Source organism: Fukomys damarensis, unplaced genomic scaffold, assembly GCF_012274545.1.
Source record: "Fukomys damarensis isolate Sample0158 unplaced genomic scaffold, DMR_v1.0_HiC HiC_scaffold_20, whole genome shotgun sequence".
Classification (NCBI taxonomy): domain Eukaryota; kingdom Metazoa; phylum Chordata; class Mammalia; order Rodentia; family Bathyergidae; genus Fukomys; species Fukomys damarensis.
In genome coordinates this window covers 19846338-19853462 of record NW_022900932.1, presented here as the reverse complement: position 1 = coordinate 19853462, position 7125 = coordinate 19846338, and positions in this window count along the sequence as shown.

Sequence of the window (7125 nt, the reverse complement as noted above, 5' to 3'; positions counted from 1 at the left end):
CTTTGCTTTCTTCTTTTCCATAGTCCTTAGCATCTTCTGTATTTCTGTAGTTTACTTATTTACTATGCTTGTCTCCTTCTGCTAGAACACGTGAATGTTGCATCTCATGACCAAGCTGTTGCAAGCTAGCATTTAACAGAGTATGAATGACCAAAGTCCCATTACCTGGCTGGGCATCTGAAGGCATGTGCCTTTGCCTGATATGGTATGCACATCTGCCCCTGACAGGTTACATGCCAGGTCCTCTGTCCCTCCCTCCCTCATGTCTGTCTGGCTACAGTGAGCTTCCTGTCACCATCACTGGTCTGGGCCTGTGCAGTTTGTCCAGCTGGACCCACTGTCTGGTTAACTCCTGCTTGCCCTGCATTCTCAGCTCAGGTTGTCCTTGATTTGGACAAGGTACTAGATTTGCCTAGGTCAATCACCCTGAGCAGAGAAAGTGACTCAGTTCTTAGAATTTAAAAACTGATGGGAGAAAATGACTTTTATTCAGTTTTTTTTGTTTTGTTTTGTTTTGTTTTTTGGTACTGGAGATTGAACTCAGGACCTTGCACTTGCAAGGCAGGAGGCTGTACCACTGAGCTAAATCCCTGGCCTCTTTCATTCCTTTTAAAAAGGCATACAAGGCTTTTTTCATCCCCTGGTAGGGGTGAATGCTGCTGGCTCCCTGATCTCAGAGCTGGGGATGCAGGTTCTGCACAGACTTCACAAGCCCAGTTCCCTTAAGTCAACCTAGAGACCAGTTCTACAGGGCCAGGGAAAGAGAACTGTGGGCCTGGGCTTGTCATTACCTGTTGGTCCTCTGTTTACCTAGGACTTAGGTTACACTGGGCCTCTTCATTAGGTCCCATCTGTGTCAACAAGGCAGAGAGTGGGTGTTATGGCTTGTGTTTAGATGTCCCCAAAGCATCGTGTGGTCATAGGCGAGCCTTTTTCAGAGTATGTGATAGACTCATGATGCAATGCTAGGGTCAAGGACACTAGGATTAAGGGTGTAAGTGTTACCTACCCTCAGTAGTCTGAATAAGATATAAGGGATAGAAAGAGCTGCGGTTGCTCCCTTGATTGCTTGCTTTTGCTGCCTTCTGCCCATCATGAAATGTTTCTCCTCTGTGATGCCCCTCTGCCAAGCCACCCTGATTTGGAGCCCACTAATTATGGACTGTAATCTCTACAAACTGTGAGCTAAATAAACCTCTCCTTCCTTACCTGGTGTGTGTTGGGTAGTTTGTCTCAGCAATGAGAAAATTAACTAAGACAGTGGGCCTGGCCTCCCAGGGGATCCTGGTGACACTGCTTGTCTACACCAAAGGATCTGTACTGTCACCCTCCACAACCAAATAACCCCGTGATGGGTGGCCCTTCCTAGGAACCTGGAGCCAGACAGGTGGAGCTACCAGAGTTCTGGGATGTGGCCAAGTACGCATGGGGAATCCTAGACTGGCAGAGGTGGAGAGCAGTTTCTTTTTGCTATCTGATGTTGAGATGAGGAAATTGAGGCCCAGAGGGGGTAAATGGTACACAGTACATGTATCTCTAAGCCAATGCAAGAAATCACAGGTTTCACTACATTTTCTGGGTCTGGGCTTTGAGGGCTGGAATATCAGGAGTTCTAGGTTCAATCTCTGTAAGCTGCAGGACCAAAGCATAGAAATAGATGAAAGTGGGCAGAAGTTAGCAGCTCTTATCCTGGAGTGTACAATATGCAGATACCCAGGCCTGGTTCCTCACCGAGTCTGTGAGAGAACCCTGAAAAGCTCCTTTTGAAAAGCTACTTGGAGATTCCTATATTCAGTGCCAGATGGCAGCCACAGGCCGCCTTTCTGGTTTGACAAATATTCAGCCGTGGATACTAAAACAGAGTAGACCCCTATTGTCAGTCCCAAATCGCAGTTCTCTGTGGTGCATCTTGGGTCTCTAGGGAGCATCCTAGAAATTAAAATGTTTTCCCTGTTCATAGTGGTGTGCACAGTTTTTCTGGCGTTCAGGGCTGGGATGTAGCTCCTCACAGTGAGCTATCCTGAGATAGTACATCTCCCACTGCGCCAGAACATTCACGTAGGTGAAAAGCCAGTCTGTAGGGACATGAACCCAAATCTCAACCTCACCTGACATGCAGGAAATGGTGTTTTGGTTTTGGGAACCGTGGTTTTGTCACACACCTTTCCTGGAGCACAGCTACCACACTGGAAGCTGCGTTAAGTTGTCTCTCATTGTGTGTGGAATCCGGTGAACTTTTGATCTATGGTTTTAAAAAAATCTCATCCCCTGAGGCAAAACTGCTGCAATAGCAGTTGAGTCAAGGAGACACTATCTTTGGGCTGTGTACACGGCCTCCCAATTCATGATGGTTATTCGCGATTATGTGACAGTTCTGATTTTATCCTGAGTGCGTTTAACCGAAGAACCAAGGTCGCTCTGACCATCTGAACTCCTTCCTCTTTCCCCTCTCCCTTGTAGCACAGGACATTTCTCTGACATTCCCTTATATGCCTAAAGATACATCCTCCAACAAGAGATTCGTTGTCCTGTACTCTCCCCTGCCCCCAGCAATCTAAACTGTGGAAGGTTACCTGTGTCACAGGAGGAGAGACTGAATGTGACTTTGTCTCTGGATGACGTCTATTATTTGGAGGGACTCTCCATGCAACTTCATTACCAGAGAGATTTTTTATCTGTATAAGAAATCCAGTATTCACCATACATCTCTTCCCTCCCCGACCACACCCTGAGTTACCCACCAGCCCTTCGGGAAGCAAGCCCTCCTTCCTTTCTATAGCTCAGGACGCTGTATATACCTCAAATATCTGGCTGCCTCGAGTGCCACATTTTGTGGGGCTCTAGTACATAAGCACATATTAAATTTATATGGTCTCTCTCCTGCTAATCTGTCCACTGTCAGTTTAATTCATAGATAAATTATAGAAACTTCAGAGGGTAGAGAGAATGCATTTTCTGCTTGATAGTTTATAGGAATCTGATTTCAGGATAGCAAACGGGAGTTACCAACATGTGTGTTGTAAATAAGGGCGTTGGATCCGGTTGGTTTGGGAGTTAACTGATATATAAGCAATAAAGCCTATGGTATGCAGTAGGTCTTGATCATTCTCAGACAAGTCGGACAAAGGCCCAGGATGTCCTTAGAGGGCAGAGGCTCACCTAGGAAGACCCGTCATCTTGCGTGGGATGGAAGCCAGACCTATCACAAGGTGACAGCTGGACCGGGCTTATTACAAAGCTTGGAGTACTGTGCAGCAGCTCTTGAAGGCCTTCTGTGGGCCAGGCCCCATAGGTGTGGGTCCAGTGGTCATAACAGTCCTAGGGTAGATGTTATTAACTCTCATTTTACAAGGGTAGAAGGCCAGCTCTAACAGTTAAAACAACTCTCCTGTACCCCATCTTGCTTCCCCGCAGGCCTATGTGACAAACCCAGTATAGCTGAGATGGAGAGATTCAGAAAATTGAAATTGAAGACAGAAATGCAAGAGAGAAATCAACTGCCTGCAAAAGAAACAAAGTGACAGAAGAAGGAAGCAGACAAGTGGGAAAGAAGCCAATAGGCCCTGTCCATACCAAAAACACTGCTTTCCTATTTTCCTTCTTTCAATTGCTTGACTTTGTAAGATGCCAAGAGTAGATCGAGTTTAAACACCCGTGTTCCCTTTCCACATCAAAGGACAGAGAACTACCAACAACCAAGGCTATGACTGCCTCTCCCATCTGTCTGCCTGGCTGGCAGGGAAAGAAAGTAACTCAGGCATGTTGGTGAAGGAAGGAGCTGGGTGAGATGATGATGAAATTAGGGGGGAAATCCAAGCTGGTCTCCAGTGCCTTGTAGGGTGTAAAATGTGGACTAATCAGAATGCCAATGATCTTAATTATGCGAGTACACACATTTTAAATACATGCATAAAATGTTTTTAAAATCTGGAAAGCAAACAGGCTGAAGGCCACACAGTGATCTCTGAGTAGAGGCCACTCCACTTGCTTTCAAAGCTGTTCCCTGCTGGTTTCCTTCTGCCAAAGGAAGTTTGAATTTGTTTGTTTTTTTTTGATAAAGTCCCTCTGTTTTTAATGTTTCACTAGGGGTGATTGTACAGCCCATGGTGGGATCCTCTGGGAAAGGCAGGGCTTCCGTGGAAGGAAGTCTGGGTTCTCTGAAGTCTTTGACTTGGGGCCCCCGGGATACACAGTTGGGAAGGCCATGGCTCACACAAGCTGCATGATGACGCGGTGCCTACTGCCCCTTTGCTCACTGTAGTGAAGCAAAGTCTGGACAGGTGCTTTCTGTTGTGGTGCTCTTACGCCCTAATAGGCCTCAGCCTCCCTCTTCCTTGATGACCAGCTCTGCTGTGCCCTTCCCTGCCGGCTGCTGGAACCACTTACTGGTTTCCTGATGCTCCTGGGGCATGCTGGGCTCCCTGTCCAGTGTCGTCCTGCAGGGGCTGTTCCGATGGGCCCTTCCTTTCCACAAGGGCTCGGAGGCTGCCAACTCCTCAGATCTGTCCACAGCCCCATCCTGGAGTAAACTTCCAAAGATGCTCTTCAGCTGAGCAAGGGGTGTCAGGAACAGGAGTGGGGTAAAAAGGGTTTTAAAAGGGCTCCTGCTCTTTAGAGTGGGAGAGATGTCCTTTGACTTGACCATAGGTGGGTGACATTTAAGCAGCACCAGATTTGCTGGCATGAGGGGTTTTAACCATTGGTAGACACAGGCATGGAAGCGAAATCTTCCCAGTGTAAATTAAAGAAGCTATAATAAGGAAGCCCCAGAGCATTTTCTATACCCCTCCCAACATTCAACAGCTCTCGGCATCAGCAGGATTTTGTCTTCTCTTCTCTTCTCCTGCTGCCACCTCCAATCCTTGCCAACTTTTTGTTATCATGGAAGGTACCATGATGATCCAGAAGAACAATTTAGGGAGTAGTAGCTGCCGCCACACATGTACGTTTTCTTCTTAACCTCCTTAAACTATCTCAGACAAACACATACTTATAATAAAATCGTGCCTTTTCTGCAAATAGTTGTTAAAATGTAGATTCTGATTCAAGAGGTCTGAATTGGGGCACCAAGACCCTGCATTTCTAACAAGCTTTCCAGGGCTGCCAAAACTGCTCTTGGGAAACCATTTTACTTATAGAAGCTTCAGGCAACCTCACCTCTGCCTCCCACCGGCCATCTAAGCCCTACTGATATTGTTCCCAAAACAGCAGGACTGTGAGATAGGGGTGGCAAGGTCCGAACTCTCCCTCTAGCGCCCCCCGCCGGTCGCAGAGCGCCTCGCGCACTCACAGTTGTAAACCTAGACCTCCATGTTGTAGTCTGAACTCTGCTAGGAACAGCCCGGACTGGCACCCCTCTCAGGGCCTTTGCCTCTCTCTCACCTTGGGCCCCTGATTTACCAGTTGGGGTGGGCGGGGGGAATGATGAGCTGAGTCAGCTGATCTGGGCAAATCAGGATATAAATAGGGCCTTGCACACGAAAGTGCCTGGCATAGTTCTTGGCAAAGTGAGTGCTAGTCCATACAGTTGAATTGGTTCATGCTTCTAGGAAGAGCTAGGTGCCTACCCTGGGTAAGGGTGCAGGGGAGAATCATAGCTCTACCTCCCAGTGATCTGTGGCACAGATTCTAGATTAAAGGATGCTAAGGCAGCCTAGGGGACCGGGTGGGGGCAGGTCTGATGAAGAAGTGAAACCTGGAGACTTAGTTCCTAGTTATATAAAGAGGATGGGAAGTGTGGAAGGCACACCTGAGGTGACTCCTGATAAGTAGGCTTGGAAGGAGCACCCCAAATATCTTCTGGCTTCACAACATGGAATGCACCTTGACTGGGGAACAAGTGGGAGGGAGGGGAAGGGTACGGCAGTGTCAGTGCCTGATTCAGGGGCTCAGTGCTAGAGGTGTCTGGGACATCTGATGAGGTGGGGTGAGGGAGGCCAGAGGCAACTACTGGGCGTCTTCAGGGCCTTAATCATTCTGGCTGTGAAATTGAGACATGCTGACAGGGTACACAGAGGAGGGCAGCTATGATAACAAGGGATTTCATCTTAAAACATCAGATAAGGATAATGAGGGTAGTGATGACAGTGCCCTAATTTTAGTGCCATAACAACATTTTGCAGGGGAATGGAGCTGGTAACTCTCATTGGTGACATATCCGTTTGGAGGCTCAAAATTCTGTCTAGGTATTTAAATCCATTTTTGTTTTGGGTACTGGGGATTGAACTTGGGATTTGTGCTTGCGAGGCAGGCACCAGAACCACTGAGCTAAATCCCCGGTCCTTTGAATTCATTTTTAAAGTATATTGATAAAAACATGCTACAGTATGCAGGTCACTAATATAATCATGTCTTCTTCTGTTTCCACTAAATGAGTGTTAAGACATCACAGGGAATTCATAGAAAGCCTATTTGAGACCCAGTTTTCTTTTTAACCCGGAAATGAAAGGTGCCTTTTGTAGCCCAGATGGGCCTTTCCCCTGACATTAGATGGTTCCCAACATCTCTTGTGAAAGTAGCATTTTACCCAACACCTGTCTGGGTTTTTTTTTTTTTGTTGTTGTTGTTGTTGTTTTTTGGTAGGGAATGGGGAGATTGTTTCCATCAAACAAAGTTTACAGATAGGCTGCTTTTCTCTCTACTTCATGTACTTCGATGGAAAAATCAAGTCTGGTTCAACGAAAAAACAAGGGACAAATCTCATGGTCACTCTTTCAAAGTCTCAAAAGCGTTCTTTAGAGACCCAGGCCAGGTTCTTGTTTGGATCAGTTTGTTTTCAGGGCGCCTTTTTCAGGGCCTCCCAAGTGATCAACCTTGACCGGAAACTTAATTTCTAAAGTTTATTTTTATTAGTACATGTTTGTAGTACATAGTGATTACATTCATGGTGGGGTGTTGATACATGTACATAACACATCTTAATTCTTAGTTTTTAGGAAAGTACTTTCAAACAGAAGGTGGCAATATGTAGGTTGTCTGCGACCACAGGTCAGCCTGCAGAGCCGGTCTCTGGAGGGCCCGGAGGTACTCCCTGGCCAGCAGGTGGCGCGCACGAGCTGTGGGCCGGGAGGCGCTGGTGTGTGTGGGGGGGACCGCATACCTGCCGAGACTTGCGCGCGGCTGTAC